Below are 14,032 nucleotides of genomic sequence, written 5' to 3'. Positions count from 1 at the left end.
ATACATATATATACTCATCCAGGAACTGTAGTCAGAGGACACCGGCTCGGAGGGACCAATAGGCCTGGGAGCCGGTGGGGACACTTCTCCCCCACCTCGACAGAGGAGAATGGAAAGCTGCTTTGTGAAGAAGAAGAAATATGATGGATCAGAAGATGGGGGAACTGTGAAAGCAGTGATGGTTATGGAAGTGCAAGGTGAAGAAAGGAGAACTGGAGGGTAAAAAAGGGGGGGAGGGGTTGGGGGGAAAGGAGAGGAAAGAGTGGGCAGGGACAGCAAGGGGGATTGGGGGGGGGAGGGGGGAAGGGAAAATGTGATGAGAGAAGCAATGGGGAAAAAAAGGAAAAGGGAAGGAGGAGAAAAAAGAAAAAGAGGGGAAGAAGGGAAAGAAAGGGGAAGAGAAGAAAGAAATGTGATGTCAGAATGAACATGGGAAAAAGGAGAGGAAAAGGGAGAAATGGCGAGGGAGGAAAAAGGAAGGAGAAGAGAGAAGGGGAAGAAATGTCAAAAAAGGAAAGGGAAAGAAGAAAGGGGGGCGAGGGAAAAGAGGAGGGGGAGGCAAAGAGTGGTAAGAAGAAGGGGAGAGGGGGAGGGGGGAAAGGGAGGAAGGAGAGGTGGGTGTGGTGTGGATGGGGTGTGTGTGTGTGTTTAACAGATTGTGGGGAGTGGGATAGGAAACAGGTGGAGGGGGAAAAGAAAGAGAAGGGAAAGAAAGGAAAAGAAGGGGAAAGGGAGAAAGCAGTGTGATATCAGAGGGGATAAGGGAAGGAGGAGAGGAGGAGAGGTGAGAAATGGGGAGGGGGGAAAGGAAGGAAAATTACGAAGGGGAAGAAAGGGACAGAAAGGAAAGGGAGAGGAGAAAGGGGAGGGGAAGGAGAAGGAGGAGGCAAAGAATAGTGAAAAGAAAGGGAGAGGGGGAGAGAGGGGGAAGCGGGAGTTGGGTTACATTTTGCAAAAACTTGACTCACTGGTAACAGAAGTGGAAGTGCCCAGGGGGGGACTGACAACACTCAGGGCCCCCGGACCACATATAGCAAGGGCCTCCTGTCAGGCCCACCCATGACCCACCTCTGACCCCACCCATAGTCTGTCTCTGACCCCTCCCTACATTTTGCACAAAGTACAACTTCTGCCTTTTTTTAATGGGACCTGGAGGGGGGTCTCTCTCTAACAGTGTCCATTAGATAGTCTGTTAGAAAGAATCCCCTCCAGAACCCATTGAAGTCTACAATAGAGTCTAATTGGACCTGGAGGGGGGTCTCTCTCTCTAACAGTGTCTATTAGAGATTCTCTGTTAAAGAGAGATTCCCCTCCATCACCCATTAGAGACTACAAGGAGTCTAATGGGACCTGGAGGGGGGTCTATCTCACAAAGACCCTTGCAGTATCCATTATAGAGTCTGTTCAAAAGAGTCCCCCCCCAGGTCCCATTAGCTTCACTCTGGTCCTCACAAGACCCCATCCGTGTGCCATGACTTTCACCCCTGCCACAACCTCTAACAAAGTAGAAATAAAATGTACACTGTGCAGCGCTCCTCTTACCTTAACTATGGGTACTGTAGCTGTGGCTGGTTCCAACGTCTTCTGTGGCTGGCTCCCACATCCTTTGTGGCTGGCTCCCATGTCCTAGGTTGCTCCTGTGTCCTCTGTGGCTGGCAGGCTCCCGCATCCTCTGTGGCTGGCTGGCTTCTCTGGGATGCTGACTGGCATCCTGCTGTGCCTGGCTGGCTTCCTGGTGTGGGTGGGTCACTGTGGGTGGCTGGCTGGTCCTGCTGTGGGTGGGTCACTGTGGGTGGCCGGCTGGCACCCTGGCCCTGCTCTGGGTGGGTCACTGTGGGTGGTTGGCTGGCACCATGGCCCTGCGGTGGGTGGATCACCGGCATGAGTGGCTGCCTGGCTCGCACCCTGGCCCTGCTGTGGCTGGCTGGCGTGTTCTCTTCTGCCAATCCGGGCACTGTTTGCAGAGGTGAGGGAGGGACTTGAAGGGATGCCGCAGCCTTTGCCCTATCTGGGTTGGTAGAGCTAGAAGGTTTGCAGCAGGCCCAGTGTGTGAAGGCACATGGCGCAACACGTAATGACATTACGTGTGTATGTGGGGGTCCTCTTTGTGTCCATTTGAGAGTCTATGTTGGAAAGAGCCCCCATCAGTGCCCATTAATGCAGCCTCATCACTGTGCCCATGATTGCGGCCTCACTGTGCTCATGATTGTGGCCTCACTGTGCCCATGACTGTAGCCTCACTGTGTCCATGATTGTGGCCCTTACTGTGCAAATGACTGCAGCTTCACTGTGCCCATGATTGCGGCCTGACTGTGCCCATGATTGCAGCCTCACTGTGCCCATGACTGCGGCCTCACTATGCCCATGACTGCGGCCTCACTGTGCCCTTTAATGCAGCCTCACCAGTGCATGAGGGTTAGAGAAGAGAGCTGCCGGATCACACAGAGCGGGTCTCTCCCGCTGTGACACCTGGCGGCCGCTGTCATCCGATGATAGGCGTCACATGTCCCCTCTGCATTAGTTCAGTGTGACGTCTGTCAAAGGACAAGAGGCGGGACATCGGATGACAGCTGTCCCCACTCTGTTTGATCTGAGGGCCTCCTCCCTTACCCTCCAAGGTAGCACTGGGGTCCGGGTAGGCCCTTACAGATGGCCGCCGGGGGCCCTCAGGTGCCCTGAAAAGTCCAGCAGGTGGCGCTGGTGGGCCCCCTTTAACGGCCGGGCCCTCGGACCACGACTGAACTGACCAACCAGTCAGTCCGCCCCTGGTAGTGCCATATTTCTGATTATCCTATGGTTATATCTGTACTCTTAGGCCTGGTTCACACCTATGCATTTTTTAGTGCATTTTCAGTTTTGCAGAAACACACTACAGTCCATTTAACACAGTTTTCTATGGATGTAGTTCACATCTTTGCATTTTATGGAAAGGGTCAGGGTTTTTTTTCTGGTTTTTGTTCTATAGACTTCAATGGTTTAAAGATGTGTATTGAAAAAACTGCAAAGTGCACCTGCAATATGCAAACTGCAACCTCCACAAATGTGAATCAGGCCTTATGCTTGTCATGCCTCATGCTGTACCTGGGTCACCATACTTGTTCTTGCCTCGTATGGTGATTTTTCTCAATAAAAATTTCATGGGGAAAAAAAAACAAAGGCTAGGCCTAATTAGAGCTGCTGCAGCAGTTTTCGTTTTATTAATTTTTTTGTTTTTTTCGGAAATTCGAAAATTCAGAATTCTGAAATTTTAAAATTCTGAAATTTTAAAATTCTGAAATTTTAAAATTCTGAAATTTTAAAAATCTGAAATTTTAAAAATCTGAAATTTGAAAATTCTGAAATTTGAAAATTCTGAAAATTCGGATTTTGGAAATTCGGAGATTCGGAAATTCGAAAATTTGGAAATTCGGAAATTCCAAAACTCGGAAATTTGGAAATTAGAAAATCCAATTTTCCAAGTTTCCCATTTTTGAATTTTAGATTTTGGTATTTTGGATTTTCGAAAATCTGACAAAGATGAAAGAAAATCATTAAAATTTGAAATAATAACTAATTAATAATAACTATTAAATTACAGGTATTGGAATTTCCTTTCAAACTTGGCTGTTAGTGAATGTAACGAATACAAATTACAAGTTACGAATTATCCAAAATAACAAATGGAACATCTTAACCAATGGAATGGAACAAATTAATAATAAATAATAATAATAATATTTGTTATTATTATTTATTATTATTAGATTGTTACATTCCATTCGTTATTTTCGATAATTCGTAACTTCGGATAAATTCGTATTCGTTACGAATCTCCAAATTTCCAAAATATAGAATTTCGAATTTCCAAATTTTTCAATTTCCGAATTTTCGAAATTTCGAATTTCCAAATTTCCGAAATTCTAAATTTAGCACAGGCTATCCCCCCGGGACATATGACATCCTTCCATTCGAGAGACCCTTAACCTGCTGGTTTGTCCTATAACGGATACTGCAGTGTGGCTGCCCATTTTGGATATATTCCCCATCCTGGTCTTGCCCCCTGCCCTTCTGGTCCCGGCTCTGTGTGTGGTTTTGGCTACCTGCTAGATCCTATTCCTGTCGACGGATTATACACGGGTCTGATGTCATTTAGACCGAGTCTTCTCTGTTTGGCTGTACTGAGCTCTCCTATAAGCTGCATACTGATGGCACACTTGCGACCTTAAATGTCCCCGGTGCAATTGGATGGCTAACGATCATTCCTATTAATGAAATAAGTAATATCTCACTGTCAAATTCTCCTAACCTCGTCATGAGGAAGCCAAAAGGCGAAACGCGTAGACGAGACGAAAAGGAATTTTTGCATTTGAACGTATACTTTGTATTTTCTCTATGTATTTTACTGTATTTTTGTAATTAAAAGTTTATATTTTTTTTAAACCTTATGTCCCTGTTTTGCCTTAAATGTCCGCCTTGTCACTGCCCTTAGCAGTAAGTAACCTTTTCTCTATTCTAAAATTTGGAAATTTGAAATTTCAGGATTCGAAATTTCCGAAATTCAAAATTTCCGAAATTCAAAATTTCCGAAATTCAAAATTTTGGAAATTCGAAAATTCTAAATTTTGGAAATTCAAAATTTCGGGAAATGTGAAATTAGGAAATTAGGAAATTTAGGAAATTTCGGAATAAACAAATTTGTCAAAATCTGTTAAAAAACGAATTCGGAACTAAACAAATTGCACATGTCTAATGAACATGTACATTTGGAGATATACTGTTAAGTGTAGTGTGAGCCTATGGGGAAGAAGAAACACTTTCTTTCTCTTCACAAATGGATGGACTTAATTTATTACTATGGACTTTCATTTAATTGAATTTTGTGATCTTCATATTTATTTTTATTTATACGTTTTGCACACACATGTATAGTGTTTAGCACTATTGTTTATTGTTGATTAAGAGCGTGGTCTATTACTAGTATTAGGTAATTATGACTCATTTGGTTTAAAGACGTGCACCTCTTTCTTCAAATGTATTACTTTGTAGTTTTTGGTTCACTTTTTGATTTGCACAGGTGTAAATTGTTGATTTTAATTCCTTTCATTGACACCAAGGATGGGGCCTAATTAAGGAATTAAGGAATTGTTGATATCAATGGAGCATAATTCCTTCCACTGATATCAACAATGGGGTCTAATTATTTCCATTGACACCAATGATGGGCCACTATTCCTCCTGTTGACACCAGCGAAAAGGCACAATTCCTTTCATTGACACCAACGACGGGGTATAATTCCTTCCATTGAGATTAACGATGGTGCATAGTTCCTTCCATTGATATCAACAATGGGGCCTAATTCCTTCCATTGATATCAACGATGGGGCCTAATTCCTTCCATTGACACCAACGATGGGGCCTAATTACTTCAATTGACACTAATGATCGGGCATGATTCCTTTCATTGACACCAGCGTAAGGGCACGCACCATTCCTTCCATTGACACCAATGATGGGGCATAATTCCTTCCATTGATATCAACAATGGGGCCTAATTCTTTCCATTGATATCAACAATGGGGCATACTTCCTTCCATTGATATCAACGATGGGGCCTAATTCCTTCCATTGACACCAATGAGGGGACCTAATTCCTTTAATTGACACCAATGATGGGGCATAATTTATTTTATTGATACCAACAATGGGTCTCTGTTCCCCCCACTGACACCAGCGTAAGTGCACAATTACTTCCATTGATACCAACAAAAGCGTTCAATGCCCTCCATTGACACCAATGACGTGGTCTAATTCCTTCCATTGACACTAATGATGGGGCCTAATTTCTTCCATTAATACCAACGATGGAGTCTAATTCTTTCCATTGACAACGATAGGGCAGAATTGCTTCCATTGACATCAACGATGGTGCAGAATTTCTTCCACTGACACCAAAGGTAGGGCAATGTTTACTCCCACTGGACGTTAAGAACATTTTCTACTCCCACTGACACTAGTCTGGCCCCTTGAAGTCTGAAGGACATTTGTTTAGAAAGTTTGGAGACTTCTGTTTTAGCCAATGGAAATATAGTTACTAGGAATAGACATGAAATTACACATTTTTCATGTACTTCATTTGAAGCCTATTTGATCCAAAAAACGACGCACTATTCCTTCCACTGATGCCAATGATAAGGCACCATTCCTTGATCTAACATCAATGACGGGGTACAATTTCTTCCACTGACACCAAAAATCCCCCCTACTCCCACTGGCCCTGCATAGCCTTTCACCCGGAAGATCAGTGTGCTATTGTTTCTCTTCCCCCAGCTCTTGTGCAGCTGACAACAGAGGGAATGTGATCACTTATAAAATGGCAAAAAAAAAGTATTTATGTTTTTTTTTATATCTATACACAAACTGTTTTGCCTCTGATTTCTATTTGAAACCGAATGGGTTGTTTTACAAGGTGACCGTTTACGTATATTTTAATGACAACAGCAGTCCTGTAAAAAATAGACTGCAAAAAAAAAAAAAGTTAAGGCGCTACTTTGTCACATTTGTAGTGAATTGGCAGTGAATTGAAGTGAATGGGATATCCTATACTGTTTATGTGATGCATAAATAGTATAGGATCCTGGTTGCAAGTTCAGGGAAGCACAGAGCAGGGGGACACAGGAAGGGGAAATTGTAAGGCCCCTTTCACACTGAGGAGGCCCCTTTCGCACTGAGGAGTTTTTCAGGCGGTTTAGCGCTAAAAATAGCGCCTAAACACCGCCTGAAAAACTCGTTCCCTGCAGTCTCAATGTGAAAGTCCGAGGGCTTTCACACTGAGGCGATGCGCTGGCGAGACCGCTCCAAAAGTCCTGCCAGCAGCATCTTCTGAGCGGTGAGAGAAGCGGTGTGTTTACCGCTCCTTCCCACTGAAAGCAATGGGCACCACGGTAATACCTCTGCAGAGGCGCATTACGGGCAGTATTGACCCTTTTCCGGACGTTAGCGGGGGTTAATACCGCACCGCTAGCGGCCGAATACCGCCGCAATTCCGACGATATAGCTGGATATTAACTCCCGCTAACGACCGACAAAGGGTTTAAAGCGCCCGCAGTGTGCCTCTGCAGAGGCGCATTGCCGGCGGTATTCCCGCTGCCCATTGCATTCAATGGGAAGGAGCAGTAAACACACCGCTCCTCTCACCGCTCCAAAGATGCTGCTGGCAGGACTTTTGGAGCGGTCCCAACAGCGCATCGCCTCAGTGTGAAAGCCCTGGATCGTTCACATTGAGACTGCAGGGAAGGAGTTTTTCAGGCGCTATTTTTAGCGCTAAACCACTTGAAAAAACTCCCCAGTGTGAAAGGGACCTAACAGTAAAAAAGTAACATGAGGGAATACAAGATACAAGAGGGATAGAAGAGAGAAAATAAAGTAATTGTCTGATAGCTGAGTGTACAGAGTAGTATAGGATGTCTGTACAGTACACACTAATCAATCACTAGGGGGCGCTCGTCTCAGTGTAAGAGGAGAATCTCCCGCTGTATTACATATCAATATAGAGCACAGCGGACCCACTACTACCATCCTCAGGCCCCGCCCACCGACTCCGCCCTCTACTACTTCCTAGCAGCACCGCTCGCTGAAAGTTTTTTGGAATGTACCAAGTAGAGCCACTATATGGGAGGATTTCTTACATACAGAGTTTTTCCGAGCTACATGGGTGATTTTATTCATCGTTAAACTCTTATCCTGGAAGATTAATTTACGGTGATAGGAATATAGCTTGTAAATCCTCTTTAGTTCATCGTTCTAATATTGCCCATTTTCCGGAGCACAGCTGACCCCCCCCCCCCATTGAAGTCATAGTTTGCTTCAGTTGTAATATTCTAATTAGCAGAGCTCGCTGTTGGTCGGCTGGCGGGCTGGCTCCTCCTTACTATGCAAAGTGCCCCCCCCCCCCCCAGCGGCCACCCGTATGAACTATGCCCATTGACAGCCGCGGCTCTGCAGCGCCTGTGTGCAGCCAGCCGAGAAGGGAGGGAGTGAGCTCTGTACTGTGTGTGTGAGAGAGAGAGAGCGGCTCTTCTTCCTCCTCAACTCCCCCGGTGTAGTGTCATCAGTGTGATCGGAGCCTGGGGTGGTGTGCACGCCCCGCCCGGCATTTCCTTATTCTGCCCCCTCATGAGGAGCGTATGTCAGCGGACTGGCCGGGCTGTCACAGCGGAGCACGTCTGCGGAAGAGAGCCGACTACTACAGAGTGACAGAGTACCGAGTGACAGAGAACTAACAGTACTGAGGAACAGAACTGACTACCGAGTGACTGAGGAAGAACTAGTGGAGGAAAGTTCGGAGAGAGACAGAGAGGAGCGCCCAGCACACAGCCGGTGAGTGCCCGACCTACCGGGAACTTTACTAATAACTACTGATTCTCCATGCACTGTAGGGCTCTTCGTGTCCCGTGTCCCCTCCGTGTACTGGTGGGCTCTGTGTAGTAGTGGCCCCTCTGTGGGCTCTGTGTAGTAGTGGCCCCTCTGTACTGGTGGGCTCTGTGTAGTAGTGGCCCCTCTGTGTACTGGTGGGCTCTGTGTAGTAGTGGCCCCTCTGTGTACTGGTAGGCTCTGTGTAGTAGTAGTGGCCCCTCTGTGTACTGGTAGGCTCTGTGTAGTAGTAGTGGCCCCTCTGTGTACTGGTGGGCTCTGTGTAGTAGTAGTGGCCCCTCTGTGTACTGGTGGGCTCTGTGTAGTAGTAGTAGTGGCCCCTCTGTGTACTGGTGGGCTCTGTGTAGTAGTAGTGGCCCCTCTGTGTACTGGTGGGCTCTGTGTAGTAGTAGTGGCCCCTCTGTGTACCGGTGGGCTCTGTGTAGTAGTAGTGGCCCCTCTGTGTAGTAGTGGCCCCTCTGTGTAGTAGTGGCCCCTCTGTGTAGTAGTAGTAGTAGTGGCCCCTCTGTGTACCGGTGGGCTCTGTGTAGTAGTAGTGGCCCCTCTGTGTAGTAGTGGCCCCTCTGTGTAGTAGTGGCCCCTCTGTGTAGTAGTGGCCCCTCTGTGTACTGGTGGGCTCTTACTTTACTGGTGGCCCTCCCATGCATTGTTAGGCTCTTCACTGATGGACACCAAGTGAGTTGAATTTTTATTTTTCTATTTCCCCCTCACAATGGATGGCGGCACTCATACACATAAGATCTCATCACCTGTCAGCATACTTTCTACTACTTGGACTGATCTACCGATTCACTGGAGAGTCATCGGTTTTATTCCTGTCCCTGAATTCTGGTGCTGCTAGAAGTGTCTCCATGCACAGTCCTATTCTACATTTCCAGAGTCATACTGATCCCTCGGCTCTAGCTGGCCACACATCTTCCTGCCTGGTCTTACAATCTGTTGTAGGTCAGATCCCTAAAGCTGGCCATACATGACTCAAATTTCCGTTGATTCCTATAAATTGGCTGAAATTCAAGCCACGGCTGACACCACCTGGCTCAACAAACCTCAGTATAAAACCTGAAGGAGCCGGGCGGAAAAAGTCAGCCAAACAGTGAGAGCAGCCAATCAGCTGGAGCCACTGTGCGAGTATTCTGACAGCTGTGGGTGCCGCTGTGAGACTACAATAGCTGACAGCTGCATATTCCTCCATTCATGTTTAGACGAGGGAAGCCCACCTATGACGTGTCATCCTACTTATTACTGTAATGTAAATGGAAGGGACGGAGTCAAATCACATTGTAAAGTATTTAGAGTGTTAACATCTGGTCTTTACTTGTGTGATTGCAGCCAGAAAATGGTCAGAATTGTTCAATGTGAACCGTGTATCAAGTGTGTAGTTAGTGTATCAAGTGTGTGTGTAGTTCCATTTCCCCTCGGGACTGGGAAGGTTTTACTGTATGCTAGCCTAGGATGTTCCCCATTGTCCTTATTGGGGACGCTCCCAGCCTTGTCCCTTATTGCGGACGCTCCCAGCCTTGTCCCTTATTGCGGACGCTCCCAGCCTTGTCCCTTATTGGGGACGCTCCCAGCCTTGTCCCTTATTGGGGACGCTCCCAGCCTTGTCCCTTATTGGGGACGCTCCCAGCCTTGTCCCTTATTGGGGACGCTCCCAGCCTTGTCCCTTATTGGGGACGCTCCCAGCCTTGTCCCTTATTGGGGACGCTCCCAGCCTTGTCCCTTATTGGGGACGCTCCCAGCCTTGTCCCTTATTGGGGACGCTCCCAGCCTTGTCCCTTATTGGGGACGCTCCCAGCCTTGTCCCTTATTGCGGACGGTCCTAGTCCCAGCCTTGTCCCTTATTGCGGACGGTCCTAGTCCCAGCCTTGTCCCTTATTGCGGACGGTCCTAGTCCCAGCCTTGTCCCTTATTGCGGACGGTCCTAGTCCCAGCCTTGTCCCTTATTGCGGACGGTCCTAGTCCCAGCCTTGTCCCTTATTGCGGACGGTCCTAGTCCCAGCCTTGTCCCTTATTGCGGACGGTCCTAGTCCCAGCCTTGTCCCTTATTGCGGACGGTCCTAGTCCCAGCCTTGTCCCTTATTGCGGACGGTCCTAGTCCCAGCCTTGTCCCTTATTGCGGACGGTCCTAGTCCCAGCCTTGTCCCTTATTGCGGACGGTCCTAGTCCCAGCCTTGTCCCTTATTGCGGACGGTCCTAGTCCCAGCCTTGTCCCTTATTGCGGACGGTCCTAGTCCCAGCCTTGTCCCTTATTGCGGACGGTCCTAGTCCCAGCCTTGTCCCTTATTGCGGACGGTCCTAGTCCCAGCCTTGTGGGGTTTGCAGGTGCTAAAATTTCCCTTTAGCTCCAGATCACTACACAAGTCATAGCTGTCAGTGATTTAGAAGACTTGCTCCTCAAATACTTTGCAATCCTGGACTGCTAGTAAAATTCCCCGCAGGATGGTGTCGGTGCTCATCTGTCAGTGGCGTCTTAGCTTTCTAATATTTGTTGAAGAGCACCATTTACAAAGTAAATCCTTGAGACTCTATTAAACATACACACGTGTGAGGATCATGCTGGAAGTCCATAGGCAGGATTGATGGCCCTGGATGACTGAAATTCATCACTGAGATGCCCTTGGAAATAAATGTAAAACGTTTGCTTCTGTGAATGTATACAATGTGAACAAAACGGGATCATCCTTGAGGGAAAAGTAGCTGGACTGGTTGGGTGTATGAAATATACTGCATTTCTACAATCTGGGGGAGATTTGCTAAAACTGGTGCACATACAAGAGACTACATCAGTGTACACCTTTAAAGTGGTGGTTCACCCTCAATAACAACATTCTAGCATTAAATTCAGCATAGTAGCGCGAGCTACAGTATGCCTTTATTTGTTTTGCCCCGTACTCACTGTTTAATCCTATAGTGAAGATTCAGACTCCCCGCGGGGAATGGGCGTTCCTATCCAGAGGGAAGATGATTGACGGCCGGCTATGGCACGTCACGCTTCCCGAAGACAGCCGGAGTAGGTCTCGGCTCTTCACGGCGCTATACGGCGCCTGCGCACAGACTATGTGCAGGCACCGTGACGCGCCAGAGCCGGCCGTCAATCATCTTCCCTCTGGATAGGAACGCCCAAAAAAATTTATAGGGTGAACCCCCTCTTTAAGCTAGTTCAATTAGGGTTTGACAATAAAACCTAGAAGCTGATTGGTTACTATAAACAGCCGCACCAGATTCTGTGTGCACCAGTTTTGGTAATTCTCCCCGTATGTCTGTATGCTGGCTGTGAAAACACTAGTAAAGTATTGTTGGCATACCCTCTTGCTTGGACAGTTTCCCCAGCCAGCTTAAAAGAAAACCGTTAAATGTGCCGAGTCATTGTCATATTCTCTTTGTTGTCTCAGTATTGTGCTAAATTGGCATAGTTTGCATTTCTGTGTTGCCTACGGGGCACTGGTTGATTACTAGACCAGAGATCGTGTGCTTGTTTTTCTGGGCAATATCCAGTTGCCCTAGGGCAGAGGTCTTCAAACTTTCTAAACAAAGTGCCAGTTTATTGTCCTTCAAGCTTGGGGCAGACTTTGCCCAGCGGGAGTAAAAAATGCCCCAGTGTCAGTGGGAGTAAGATATGCCCCATCCTTGGTTTTAATGTGGGGAATAATGCCCCATTGTTGGTATTCAAGGGAGGAATAGTCTCCATTGGTGTCTCTTGGGTGAATGGTCCCTCATTGTTGCTGTCTCTCGCGGGGGGGGGGGGGGAAACGGCCCCTCATTGTTGCTGTCTCTCGCGGGGGGTGGGAAACGGCCCCTCATTGTTGCTGTCTCTCGCGGGGGGTGGGAAACGGCCCCTCATTGTTGCTGTCTCTCGGGGGGGGGGGGGAAACGGTCCCTCATTGTTGCTGTCTCTCGGGGGGGGGGGGAAACGGTCCCTCATTGTTGCTGTCTCTGGGGGGGGAAACGGCCCCTCATTGTTGCTGTCTCTCGGGGGGGGGGGGAAACGGTCCCTCATTGTTGCTGTCTCTCGGGGGGGGGGGAAACGGTCCCTCATTGTTGCTGTCTCTCGGGGGGGACCCCATCTAGGTGGCGGGATGCATGCTTTCCTGCAGCACAGCGTTTTCCATCCTGTGTCTCCTCTCCTCAATCCAAAGGGATAAGTGGTCAAAAGTCATTGTAGCCCCCTTTCTAGCCACAGGGGCAGTTTTAGTATGATGTGCAAGAGGAATATACTTTGTCTATGTGGAATGGCTCTTTCTAATGGAGGTTCAATGAAACTCTAGACTTTCTGCAGAGGTTGCTCGGGGTTCCTAGAGAAATTTCATCGCCTTGAATATGTAACCCATGACTCTTCTTTGGGAAGATCTTTCCAGTGGCCACAAATGTAAGGGGCCCCTCATTGTTGCTGTCTCTCGCGGGGGGTGGGAAACGGTCTCTCGGGGGGGGGGGGAAACGGTCCCTCATTGTTGCTGTCTCTCGGGGGGGGGAAACGGTCCCTCCTTGTTGCTGTCTCTCGGGGGGGGGGAACGGTCCCTCCTTGTTGCTGTCTCTCGGGGGGGGGAAACGGTCCCTCATTGTTGCTGTCTCTCGGGGGGGGGAAACGGTCCCTCATTGTTGCTGTCTCTCGGGGGGGGGGGGAAACGGTCCCTCGTTGTTGCTGTCTCTCGGGGGGGGAAACGGTCCCTCGTTGTTGCTGTCTCTCGGGGGGGGAAACGGTCCCTCGTTGTTGCTGCCTCTCGGGGGGGAAACGGTCCCTCATTGTTGCTGTCTCTCGGGGGGGAAACGGTCCCTCATTGTTGCTGTCTCTCGGGGGGGAAACGGTCCCTCGTTGTTGCTGTCTCTCGGGGGGGAAACGGTCCCTCGTTGTTGCTGTCTCTCGGGGGGGAAACGGTCCCTCGTTGTTGCTGTCTCTCGGGGGGGGGGGGGGAAAGGTCCCTCATTGTTGCTGTCTCTCGGGGGGGAAACGGTCCCTCATTGTTGCTGCCTCTCGGGGGGGAAACGGTCCCTCATTGTTGCTGCCTCTCGGGGGGGAAACGGTCCCTCATTGTTGCTGCCTCTCGGGGGGGAAACGGTCCCTCATTGTTGCTGTCTCTCGGGGGGGAAACGGTCCCTCATTGTTGCTGTCTCTCGGGGGGGGGGGGGGAAACGGTCCCTCATTGTTGCTGTCTCTCGGGAGAATAGTGCTCAATGGCCAGATAAAGGCAAGCAAAGGACCATGTCCGGCCGCAGTTTGGAGACCGCTGCCCTAGAGGATCTAGAAGAAAAACAATACCCCCCCTGCTCACTGTCTGCTGGTCTGCCCGGCACTTACCACATCTAGGTAACAGCTCTGACCTCCAGCACAGTGGACCCCATCTAGGTGGCGGGATGCATGCTTTCCTGCAGCACAGCGTTTTCCATCCTGTGTCTCCTCTCCTCAATCCAAAGGGATTGCTTGACATTTTGGCCAATCAGGAAACGGGTCTCACGACCCGCATCCTGATTGGTGGGGAGGAGATTTGGTGTGAAAATAGCTAATATTCCTTTGCTAGCATTATACAACCTGGGTTGGATCTGTGCCCTGAGCCCACCCTTTATTGAAGCCTAGTAGAGCCTCTGGCTCTAATCACATGCTTTAACCCCCCCCCCCCTATTGGAATC

The 14,032-nt window shown here is 48.6% G+C and overlaps 1 protein-coding gene across 4 annotated transcripts in view; it reads left to right on the top strand.

Annotated features, from left to right (window-relative positions):
* Window positions 1-7,938: 7,938 nt before the first annotated feature.
* The window catches only part of HPCAL1 (hippocalcin like 1), a 292,954-nt gene continuing 286,860 nt past the window's right edge, over window positions 7,939-14,032 (top strand). For all 4 annotated transcript variants that reach the window (XM_040348609.1, XM_040348608.1, XM_040348606.1 and 1 more), the window contains exon 1: window positions 7,939-8,356. The gene's annotated coding sequence lies outside the window, so the exon portion shown is untranslated. The remainder of the gene's footprint in view (window positions 8,357-14,032) is intronic.

This window comes from Rana temporaria, chromosome 4 (assembly GCF_905171775.1).
Source record: "Rana temporaria chromosome 4, aRanTem1.1, whole genome shotgun sequence".
In the NCBI taxonomy this organism is placed as follows: domain Eukaryota; kingdom Metazoa; phylum Chordata; class Amphibia; order Anura; family Ranidae; genus Rana; species Rana temporaria.
This window is presented reverse-complemented; position numbering and strand designations above follow the sequence as displayed.